The sequence below is a fragment of the Alligator sinensis genome, unplaced genomic scaffold (genome assembly GCF_000455745.1).
Source record: "Alligator sinensis unplaced genomic scaffold, ASM45574v1 scaffold907_1, whole genome shotgun sequence".
Classification (NCBI taxonomy): domain Eukaryota; kingdom Metazoa; phylum Chordata; order Crocodylia; family Alligatoridae; genus Alligator; species Alligator sinensis.
In genome coordinates, this window is record NW_005841925.1 from 2627595 (window position 1) to 2640112 (window position 12518).

The window sequence follows — 12518 nt, forward strand, 5'->3', positions numbered from 1 at the left end:
GTTCCTGGCTGTTTGGTAACCCTTATCAAAGCATTATCTGTTTCACAGGCTTGTGTCAAGTTCAAAAATTACTCATATGCGATATGAAAATGATCCCACTGAGCAAACAGCCACTGTGAAAAAAATGCAGGAAGGGTTTAGATTTCAAATGGCAGCTTTAGATTTTGAACAAGATATGCCCCCAGTCATGCAGTTCTAGGATGCGAACCTGCTATTCCCAAATTCTCCAAGTGCTAGGCTAGCAAACAAGTGGGAATCGACACCACTGAGCTCCCACACAGACACACGCTTGAGCCAATGACCTTACCAGTAGGGCTGCGCAAAACGGACTCTATTCGATTCGGATTTGGACTGAATCGGGGACAGTGAATCTGAAGATTCGATGCTGATATGGCAAATCAGCGATTCAGACACAGGCTCAACTTTAAAAGTTTTTTTCTACGTACCTTGAGGTAGCAGGTGCAGCTTGTGACTGCTGTGGTGCTGGGGTGCATGAAGTGTCCCACAGCAGCACGGGGGGCTCTCCAGCATGCTTGGCAGTGAACCTGGAAATGGACCGGGGGGCACAGGGGGGCCCCCCTGTGCGTTTCCCGGTGGACCGGGAAGTGGACCAGAAGTGCTTCTGATCTACTTCCAGGTCTGCTGCCGAGCACGGTGGGGAGCCCCCCATGCTTCTTTGGGATGCTGCATCTGCCCCAGCATTCAGAGCCCCTGCTACCTAGAGGTTTGTAGAAAAATCATTTAAAACTGTATCTACATCCAAATCGTGGAATCCATCCGAATCAACTCTGCCTGCTTCTAGCAGAAATAAATTATTTAAAATGAAGCCTCCATTTTAACACCTATGTTGAAAATTACTTAGCAAGTCCCAGCTCTCAGGTTTAGGTACTTTACCCACTATTCTCCTGCTCTGTGTGTCTGCTAACATAACCCTCCTGCACAGGGGTGTTGCCATATCTGTGAAATAAATCACATTTTTTTCTTTTCCAGTAGTGTTCAACTTAGCTTTGTTGTCTTTGATATAGTTCTGTTGTCTTTAATATGAAAGAGTGATTTTCTTTCACAGGCATTTTCAGTTTCTAAAGCTTCTGAAAGCATTTCCTTTCCTGTTTCGTGTCTGGGTGACAAGGTATTTAGCAGAATTTGCAGATTCATTGGAATCTGGCAGGGCTGTGCTGTGAGCGCTTCTGCTGTGGCCCCCCTCTGCAAGCACTTAAGGGATTCAAAGTTCTTTTTCTTTTAATTAATATAATTTTCAGTTTCCTCAGAGAACTAAACCTATCCAAGGCTTGCATACTGCACCACGCTATGGCTGTAAGGGGTTGAATCTGGAAGCACGGCTCGGCCCTTGGGGAATTATTCCATGAAAATAAGAGTGAAATTGAGGAAATCCAAGGGCTGGCTCATTATCAGTTGTGGCTAAAGGAAGGCTAGGAATAGGCTGCTACTTAGAGGTCTGAGTGAATGAGGGATACTGGCAAACTCGGCTACTTTGGGTTGATGTGAACCAGTTTCCATTTTCAATGCATTATGACTCGGAAGAAATCTCACCCATATCCTCTTCCTTTACACCCTCCTGGCAAGAAGTGCGCCATCCCAGATGTTGTGACCAGATACACTGCCAGAGCAACAAAGTTTGGTGCCCGGGGCTAAGCCCCCGGCAGCAGCCCGCCCTTACCCCGTGCATAGATTTTGGGGGGTACCCCCCCATGCTTTCCTGGAAGTACACACAGCGATGGGAGCCGCCCTTCCCCCATCCCCATGCCCCACACAAACAAGCCACTCACAGCTCTGTCCCAAGCCCAGCCCTAGTTGGCAGTGCCTGTTGGCACCCCTTCACTTTGATGCTCTGGGCCCTGCTTGCCCCTCACCCCCCACCCTTGCTATGGCACTAAGCAGATATGTAGTTTTGGTAGGCAGGTTCAATATTTCTCAGTATTTCTTAGCAATTCTGAAGACCTTATTATGCTGGCAAGTAGGGCTGCGTGAAGCTTCGGTCCCTGATTCGATTAGGTGGAGATTCGGCCCGATTCAGTGGCCAAATCTCCGAATCTGAATCAAATCAGAGGACCCTTTAATCTCTCTGAATTGATTTGGAACCCTCTGTCCCACGCAGGATTGAGATAAGCAACCCCCACATGATGAATGGCTTTTCTTTTCCTTTCACGTGTGCATTTCTCCTCTCCTCCATTCCCAAACTAGGACTCAGACACCAAACCTAGGTTTCTTTAGTCTAGCTCAAAATATATGAACTGTAAACTAGCATCTTTACCTAAGTTACTAGTAAACCCCTCCAATTATTAACAATGAAGGTATTTCAGAAATCTAAGTAGTTCATCACTGGTCATATTCCCTTTGCCATCAGGATCTCAGCCCCCCTGCAGAAGCTGGGAGGGGGTGGGACGGAAGTGGGTAGAAGCAAATCTATGAAGCCAATGTTCCTCCTTTCAATTCACAGTACTACAATATTTCGGTTTCAGACACTGTGAAGGTATGAGCATTTATTTGAAAAAAAGAGTTTACAGTGTATTATTTTTTAAACCATGGAAAGGTTTCTGTTGGCCATAGCGTTGTACATATTGCATCATGTGCAAGTGTGTAACTTTGACTAAATTTGAAATTGACAAATTACCCTCTTGCAGGAAATTTCCTTGAAGGAATGTACTAAAATGTTTGATGATCAAATACTAGATTGATCTCAGGTAGCCTTAATTTAAATGCTGACTCCAGACTACCAGGTAAGGTAGTGATCTATAAAATGCCAGGTCTAATCAGATGAAGGTACATTATTTCAAAATAAGGACTCACTACGCGCATCAAACAGGATCTGTTGAAGGCCAACAAACTCCTGCTTTTTATTTTATAGGAGCTTGTTCGCTGGAACGAAAACATTTCCAACATCAGCGCTCTCCGGTGCCTGTGTCCCAATCTTTAAAATTAAATAAAAATGAAAATATTACTCTCCAGCACAATTTTCATTAAGCCAGAGAGGAAGGGGAACCAGAGACTCTGTGAGGTCTCCTCAGGACTTCATTTCTGAAGTTAACATGCATTGGGATACAATAATAATGGAAGATGGTACAAAAGCTTAAGGGTCAAATGGGTTGTGGTTGCTTTGAAAAAAAAAAGAAAAGAAAAAGGAAGATCTGTACTGTCCCAGGCAAACAGGACTGAAAAAATATGAGACTTCATTTTTCAAAGCAGCAGGATGTGATCCTGTGACAACATCCTGTTGTATTAACTTGACTTCTGACACTACCATACTGATGGTGTTTGACAGAAACTCTTCCCTTTCCTACTAAAGACCTGCTCTGAGCCAATTAAGGAACAGCAGCATGCTAACTAACTACACACTGGTAAATGAAAATGCCTGTATATCTGACTGGTATAAACTTCACCCAATAGTACTTATGATTACTATATTTAAGTGCTAAGAATATTAAGGGAAATATAGTGAAAGATTAATTTTGCTACCAACACTTCTCATCAAAAATAGGTTTGGCTCACGCTGCTTCCCAATGCCCGTGTATCTGATCCACTAGCTAAGTAAGCACAAATCTTATTACACACCTCAAAAACACCTACAAATTGTCATGTTGATGAAAACCTATGTTGGCAAAGGTAGCAATGAGTAACTCACAGGGCACATTCTGGAGGGTGTGTTCAAAGTGCAAACAGATTTTTGTCAGCACTTAGACCAAATGCTAAAACCCAAGAGCAGCACTTAACTTTTTCTTTGAAGTAAAAATAGAGGATTCTCTGCAGATTTAGCCAGCACAAAGAGTTGTGAAACCACATTCCCTTCATTGCCTTTGGTAGCATTGCTGTTACAGCCACAAGGGTTTCATTGCCTGCACTAATCTCATCTAAAACGTTTGATTAGTGCCGGTCAGTGTGACATCACAGAAGAACAGAGCACAGCACTACTGACGACACCAACTGCACAACAGCAGGGTGATAGCTCAGGACTGAAGCACTAGCTTTTTTAAACCAAAAGCCCCAAGCTAATGTCTCTGGAGCCCTGCTGATTTGTCTTCCTTTGCAAGAGAAATACCAGAAGCAAATATTGTAGATGAACCGATGAAAGAGATGGATATATGCCAGGGGTGGGCAAAATACGGCCCGCGGGCCAGATCCGGCCCACGAGGCCATTCTATCCAGCCCACGGGGCCCCTAAAAATTTTAGAAAATTAACATTTATCTGTATTTGGTTCCTGTCAAAAATGACAGAAGCCAGGGGCAGTAGGACCCAGAGGAAGCCCAGCAGACTCCCACAACTGCAGGACCCACCCAGCTCCACCCCGCCCCCCCCCCCCGCCCCCAGCCCCCCCCCCCCCCCCCCCCAGTCAGGAGCCCCAGCAGGGGCTTCTGGCCTGGGACCACCACGCCGGAAACTCAGGTAAGGGGGGGGACACACCTGTGGAACGCCTGTGGAAAAGCGGTCCCGTGGCCAGCACTCCCTGCTGCAGCTGCTTGCAGACCGCGTGGGACTGTCCTGAGCAGGCACAGGCAGCCCCAAGCGGGCTGTGAGTGGCTGCAACACAGGGGCACCAGCCATGGGGGTAGGGGAGGAGCTGCTTTTCCTCACGCTCAGCACCAGCTTTGTAACCCAGCCCTGCAGCCAGCCTGGGCCTGTGCCGGCTCTGGGCTTGCCCATCGGGGCTGTGCCATGGCTGCAGCAGCTGCTCGGCATGGAGGAAAGCAGCACCCCCACTTGCTGCACTGGGCAGCATTTGCCACCGCCACCTCTGGGCTGCCCAGCATGTGGGCTCCAGGCGGGCAGCAGCAGTAAGTACTGCCCAGCGCAGCAAGTCAGGGAGCCACAGCTGCTGCCGCTGCAGTGCAGCCCCAACAGGTGAGCTGGAGCCGGTGCAGGGCCTAAGCTGGCAGCAAGGGCAGGTTACAAGCTAGAGCTAAGCCCAGGGAAAAGCGGCCCCTTGCCTGCCCCGTGGCCAGTGCCCCACACTGCAGCTGCGCAGCCACCCCGCGGGGGCGGGCCTGCCTGTGCCTGTTCAGGACAGCCCTGGAGGGCTGCAAGCGGCTGCAGCAAGGAGCTCTGACCATGGGGCGGGCAAGGGGCTGCTCTTCCCCGCACTCAGCACCAGCTCATTTCCTGCCAACGAGCAAAGGGTCAAGGCCTCACACTGCCCCCCGCCTGTACTGTGGGGCTGGGGGGACACTGGGAGTGAGCAGGTGCAGGGGCCCACACCAGTGTCCAGAGGTCAGCGCCAGCAGAGCCCAGAGCAGGGTGGCAGGAGTACAGGGTCCCAGGCAGCAGGGGCTCTATGGAGCTGGGCCAGCTCCCACCTCTCCCTGCTGATGCAGCCCAGCCCGGCTCCACAGACCCCTGCCAGCCTGCACCCCGTTCCGAGTCCCACCGGTGCTGGCCCTGAGACATTGGTCCCAAGATGGTGGCCAGGGAGCGGGCACCTGCCAAGGGGCGGGGCTACCCATGCTGCCCTCAACAGCTTGCCAAAACTGGATAAGCGGCCCTCTGCCCGAAATAATTGCCTGCCCCTGATATATGCTCATTTGTTCAATGGTGCTTATAATCCACCTGGTGAAAAGCAGAGATAGCAAATAGCAGAAGGATGAACTGAAGCAGCAAAAGCCTTCTCTCCCCTTGAGCAGTTGCATGCGAGTGAGTGCGCTTGATGCTTTGCCAGACACATTGAACAAAACTTTCAAACACAAATAGTAATTCACTGTGCCAAAGTTCAGAGGGAAATTACAGCAATGAAAAAAAGCCACACACGCGTGCATGCATGCACGCGCGCGCGCGCGCGCACACACACACACACACGTTTTGAGGTTTTCTTTAATTGACTATGCACCGACACACCCATCAAGCACTGTGAGCTGCTCCTTACCCAGGATTTCCTTATATTGCAGTTTATAAACATATTTGAGTGCATAATTCACTGAACTGCCTAACAAGATGCCAGTCCCAATATACTGTCTGTTAGTTAACACTCTAACAAACACTGGTTATCAGCATAATAGGCAAGAGCATAAACTCCTTAAACGCACCACATCTTTCAGCCTCACACTGCTTCAGAAAGTAATTTGTACTCTTACCGGAATAATGATAAGACACAGCAAAAGGGGAAGCAGCTGTCAAACAGTCCCCATTAGAAGCCCTGAAATTGATAGGAGCTAGTCAGTCAGTTTCAGAACTACTATAAGAGGCCTTGAAACAAAGATGGTAACCCACATACAGACTAGCTGCTGTCATTTCCCGTCATTCTCAAAGGTTCTAACAGTGGCCCTTAAATTGAATATTGGAAACCTTGAAAGTGAAGGGAGCCATGTTGGGCACTGCTAATGCCACAGCACTGATATCACTGGGCAATGCACTGCTTACACTAAGTTAACGTAAGAACACAGGCTTTCTTCAGTCCCAAGGCTAGGCACTTAAAGGGAGCATACCGTACTTCCAACATCCAGCACTCATGCTCCCTCTGCTTCCAGACTCCTGCTACCATCAGCCACAGAGGTGTCTGCAGGAGCTGACAAAAGTGACATTTGTCTGGAGTTCAGCCCCTTGGAAGTGCTCTACAGCCATGCCTTGACACAAGGGCAGAGCTGTAGAGCGCTTTAAAAGTGCCTGATTGCACAACAAATTAACTCTCATGTAATGTTCATTAACTTCTGTCTGTCCCTGCATGCTATCAGAGCTGGGCTGATGCTGCCCCTGGTACTGTCTTCAGGAAGGGAGGGGGGGCTGGGGTTTGTCCAGCCTTAACTGGGGTGGGAGTGGACTGGAGTCCTTGGGGGGAGCTCCAATCCCCCCCCACCCCAGCTCAGGCTAGGCAAACCCCAGCCCACAGCTCCCTCCCCTCCCTTCTCCCCACTCCCATACTGCAGACAACACTGAAATTGGGAGGTGGGAGCGGGGGTGTCAGATCACTCTAACTCATGGCACTTTCTGTGAAGTTAAGCGGGAGTGGATGCATGTGGATGGGACAGGGAAAGGGGAAGCTTAGGAAACCACCCTCATAGAAGAATTTGTGAGCATGCTAGAGATGGACCCAATACAGTGAACCCCTTTCAGCACCCTTAGGTTGGCACAAGTCCCATAACATCTTAAAGAGCAGTGACAGGCAGAACTGGACATGCTTCTATGAGAACACCTGTGATTCAGTGCCAACTACCATGCTCTCAAGGCTGGGGCAAAACAACCAGCTGGGCAACATCCCCTTGGAAGCCAGCCCCAGCAACTGTATTATCCATTGTTGAAAAAGATCCTCAGGGGTTGACTATATGCTCGACAAATTCCCTCACCTGATACTTCATCCGGCAACTCTTCCTCTAAAAAAGGCTTGGAGCACTAATTCCTGTTGGGCTCAGGACACTCACCTTCCCCACAAATGGCATGATGAAATAAGTGCGTTTGATCCAAGGGGAATCCCAGCTAGTGAAGATAATTCTGCTCATGGCTTAAAGGCTCTACCCTACTATCCAGTTCCACTTCCCTTTTCAGCTCTTGCAAGAATCATCATGTTGCTAGTTCATGAGGTCCCACTAAGTATAAAATCCAAGTCACTGAGATGGTGCCTCATTATGTACAATATTTTCTTCCACATAAACACACTTCCAAATATAACATAAGCCCCATTTTGAGAAGGCTCCAAGAAGGAAAAAACATCTTACCTTAGAGTACAGGTAAGTATCTGACATCTGGGGTCTCTGAATCTGAGGGACTGCACATGTGGCTGGGGGATTAGAAGTCATGTGCTGGGGCTGTGGGCTTGAGGGCTGCAAGCCATGCAGGGGCTGAGGGCCATGCACCAGTCCTGATACTATGTACCAGAACCAGAGCCATGCGGCTGGGTCTGACCTGGCCACACCTGCACTGGCCCTGCAGCCAGTGCACAGGGTTAGACTTCCATCAGGTCTAGGGCCATGTGCTGGATCAGACCTGGTGCACTAGGTCCAGCTGTGGACCAACCCCATGCCCCAGTCTAATACAGCATGCGGTGGGGGGTGAGGGAAACCTCCTCATGGGTTGAGAAATCTGGCAAGGGAGTGCAGCAGAGAGAGGGAACAGTGGCAATGTTAACTGCCGTGGCTCCCAGAGGTGCAGCAATTAACATTGCCACTGTTTAACCCCTCCCTACCCCCACCAAATTTCCAGACCAATGCGGAGGCCTTTTCCTGGCACATTTTCCCCAGTTGGTTTTAGGGGGAAAAGGTGCAGGTTATATGCAAGGAAGTAAGGTATCTTGTACATAGTAGAGTGGGGCTCCAAAGCTTCTTCCAATGACCACCTAATGAATCTTCACCCCCCCACTTATCACCTTCACTCTAATCCATTCCTAGCCTCTTGTTACCCTCATCAGGGGGTGTTGGGAACTTTCTAAAGGGTTACTCTCAGATGCGGAGCAAGAATGACAGAACTCCAAAGGAGACCCTGTACAGCCTTTCACTGAAAAGATAAAGACAGCAATAAGGAAACCCATAAACCTGGCAACATTAGAGAACGAGCAGCCTTTGTTCTCAGCCACCTCCAGCTGCTTTACAAGAGTGGTGGAAGGGTTCCAGAGCCATCACATATAAAACCACTTCAAGGAGCACCGGCACCCTGAAATCTCTATTCCTCTAATGTCACTTCAGAGCACTGGTTCTCAAACTTTTTAGACTCAAGGCACCCTGCAAAAAATTGCCAGCTATTTTTTTTTTAAGGAATGAAAACTAACTACAGAAAAATAACAGAGCAGTTCTTCTTTGCAAAGAACTCAGAAAGACCCCAGCAGGTCAGAACAGCTTTGACACAACGAATTCCTGTTTGAAGGCTCAGGATTTATCTTGTAACTCACATGTAGGCTTTTGCACACTTAGTGCTAACATTGCACTGCAGGCCCCTGCCACTCATTACACACAAGAGGCGACTAACCAGTTAATCGTGTCTTAAGTTGTGACCTGGCCACATGTTCAATCAATTAATGGCACAATAAAATGACAAATAAGCCACAAAACATTCCACAAAAAAGTAGAATAACTTTGTGGCTTGTTCCAATCATTCCATTAATTCAACGTGGGGCCAGGTGCGCCCCTGTGGCTGGGAGCCCTGTCAGCTGAGGGAGCCTGCTACTTGCTGGGGCAATAAGGCATGATGAGATCTTATGCACAATCCCACAATCACACCTCCTCGCCATGCATGTGGCATGCCAGGAAGCGCAACTGTGGATCGCACATCAGATCCCATCACACCTTTACCTGCCAGTGGATCGCACATCAGATCCCATCACACCTTTACCTGCACATCTGGCAGGGGCCTTAAAAAGATCTCAGGGTACCCCAGGGTTGACTCTGGTTGACAAATGCTGCTTTAAGAGGCTCCAGTTGCATAGAGAGGACATGAAGGGCTTCCTCAGGTGGTGGAAGGGGGTGTATATAGCTCTACAATACTCCCCCCTTGCACAGCACCAGGAGCATAGCAAAAGCACCCCTGGTCTCCCACAATTCTTTGCCACTGCATGGGCCATCAGAGCAAGCTGAAGCCAAGTGTGCATTACAGCACACTTAGCCCCAGAACATAAAGTGGTCCAAGGAGAGCACAAAGTGCCAAGCCTAACTGGGACAGAACAGAAGATGGAGTTCTTTGGTTTCCCACTAGGCTATGTTTGCTGCCATTTGTTAGTTAAATTAATTTTAAAAACTGCCATGTACTTCAGTATTGCAGTGCCTGGGAGTCCCATCTCTTGTGCCACTGATGGAAGGAAGTGGGGGCTGCAACTGCCAGACATGCTCAGTGATGTCCTCTTGCTGTCTCGGGAGCAAGTCTGCTGGCTCTTGGGTGGCTAGAACCAAGATGAGGAGCTGCCATTTAGAGAGAGAGAGAAAAGGGAGAGGCACAATGGGTTGATACAGGACAAGGAGGTTCATAACTGATTTGTGCCACCTGTCTATTCACCCACTGCCTTTCCACTTACGTTTACATCATAGGCACTTTGAGGCACAGACCATGCTCTCAGAGCCTGCATGAACATCAGAGGTGATCAACCATTTGGCCCCATGAGCCAAATGAGTGCCATAGGGCCAATCTGCAGGCTGGACTGGACCCCACAACCCAGGATCAGGCCTGCATGCCTAAATCTGGATAGTGCTGCCCTGCCCAGGCTCATGTACCAAGATTGGGACCCCAGGACCCTGTGCATCAGGGTCAGGCCTCATGCCACCCTGCACGTCAGATCTAGCAGGCAGGGACACAGCCCACAGGGCTCCCCATAGAACCAAAGGGGAGCCACACAGGCCAGACGACAAGGCATCAGGGGCTGGATTTCACCTGCAGGCCTGTGGTTAAGCACCTCTGAAGTACATGAAAGAACTAACCCAAAAGAAACCCCAATCCCTGATGGGGGGCCTCTAGGTGCTCCTGTAATTTTAATACTAAAAAGATGTGGATCCATTTGGAAATAGTTCAGCCTATTCTTAAAGAGAATATTTTCCCTGCAACAATATTGGGGAACAAACAGGAGGAACTCGCCCTCAGAATAGCTAGTTCAAATCCAGATGTCGTAGGGTTAACAGAGACGTGGTGGGACTCGTCCCATGACTGGGCAGTTAACATTAGGGGCTATAGGCTGTACAGGCGGGATAGAGAAGGCAGAAAAGGGGGGGGGGGTGGCACTCTACAAGGAGCACTACACATCCTCTGCCAGCAGAACGGGGTCAGGGGAAGGGCAAGCTGAAGTGCTCTGGGTCAAGATCCAGGGGGGGCAAGGCGAGAGGGATTTGACGGTGGGGGTCTATTACAGACCCCCCAATCAAGAGGAGGAGCTGGACAGGGAATTTTCAGGCCAGCTTGCGGAGACACTAAAAGCAAGGGATGTAGTTGTCATGGGCGATTTTAATTACCCGGACATCTGCTGGGAGGAGCAGTCAGCCGGGACGGACCGCTCCAGGAGGTTCTTGGCCGAGTTGCAGGACCTCCACTTGATTCAGGAGGTGCACAGTCCCACCAGAGGAGATGCCCTGCTGGACCTGGTCCTGGCCGCAGGCGACGACCTGGTAAGAGGCCTCCAGGTTCTTGACCACCTGGGCAATAGTGATCATCGCATGCTGGAATTCACCATCCAGCGTAGAGTGTCAAGGGCCCGCAGCAAGGTGGTAGCCCTAGACTTCAGGAGGGCCAACTTCAGTGAGATGAGGAGATTAGTGGGAGAGGAACTGGGGTCCTTGAGGGCAGAGGAACTCAGCGTCCAAGAGGAGTGGTCGTTCCTTAAGGAAACGATACTCGGGGCCCAAGGGGTGTCCATCCCGACAAGAAGCAAGGCGGGCAGGAGTGTCCAAAAGCCCCCCTGGCTCACCAAGGGTGTCCGGGAATGCCTGCTTGCCAAAAGGGTGGCGTACGCCCGGTGGAAGGGGGGTGTAATCTCCAAAGAGGAGTATACCTCCTCTGCTCGGGCCTGCAGGCGGGCTGTTAGGAAGGCCAAGGCGGAGATAGAGCTCGGATTAGCGTCCAGGATTAAGGATAACAAAAAGTCCTTTTTCAAATATATTGGGAGGATGAAGAAGGCGCCGGGTAATGTGGGGCCCCTGCAGGATATGCGGGGCAATCTGGTGGTTGCGTCAGAGGATAAAGCGGACCTCTTTAACCAATTCTTCACCTCCGTTTTCTTGTGCAGGGACCGGGACTTCCCTGCTGTGATAGAAGCCGGACGCGAGGGGATCGCCTTCAGACCTCAGGTTGGGGAGGACCGGGTTAGAGAGCTTCTGGAGGGGCTGGACGCGTTCAAGTCAGCGGGTCCGGATGCTCTCCACCCCAGGGTGCTGAGGGAGCTGGCTGGGGTTATTGCAGGGCCCCTGGCACGGCTCTACGAGCGATCGTGGTGCTTGGGCCAGGTGCCAGACGATTGGAAGGTAGCTAATGTGGTCCCCATCTTCAAAAAAGGGAAAAGGGAGGACCCGGGCAATTATAGGCCCGTCAGTCTTACCTCAATCCTGGGGAAGCTCTTTGAGAAGATCATCAAGGAGCACATTTGTGATGGGCCGGCATCCGAGATGATGCTCAGGGGCAATCAGCATGGATTTATTAGGGGGAGATCATGTCAGACCAACCTGATTGCCTTTTATGATCAGGTCACAAAGGCCATGGACGCAGGTGTCGCGGTGGATGTAGTCTTTCTGGACTTCAGCAAGGCCTTTGACACCGTCTCTCACCCCATCCTAATTAATAAACTAGGCGACTGTGGCATAGATGCCTACACAGTCAGATGGATTGCAGATTGGCTGAAGGGTCGCACTCAGAGGGTGGTGGTGGATGGATCATACTCAACTTGGGGGGAGGTGGGTAGTGGAGTCCCCCAGGGCTCGGTCCTGGGGCCTGCGCTGTTCAATTTCTTCATCAGCAATCTTGATGTTGGGGTGGAAAGCAACCTGTTTAAATTCGCTGATGACACCAAAATTTGGGGGGAGGTGAGCACGCTAGCAGGGAGAGAGAGATTGCAGAAGGATCTGGATAGGTTACAGGGGTGGGCAAACAGGAACAGGATGTGTTTCAATACGGACAAGTG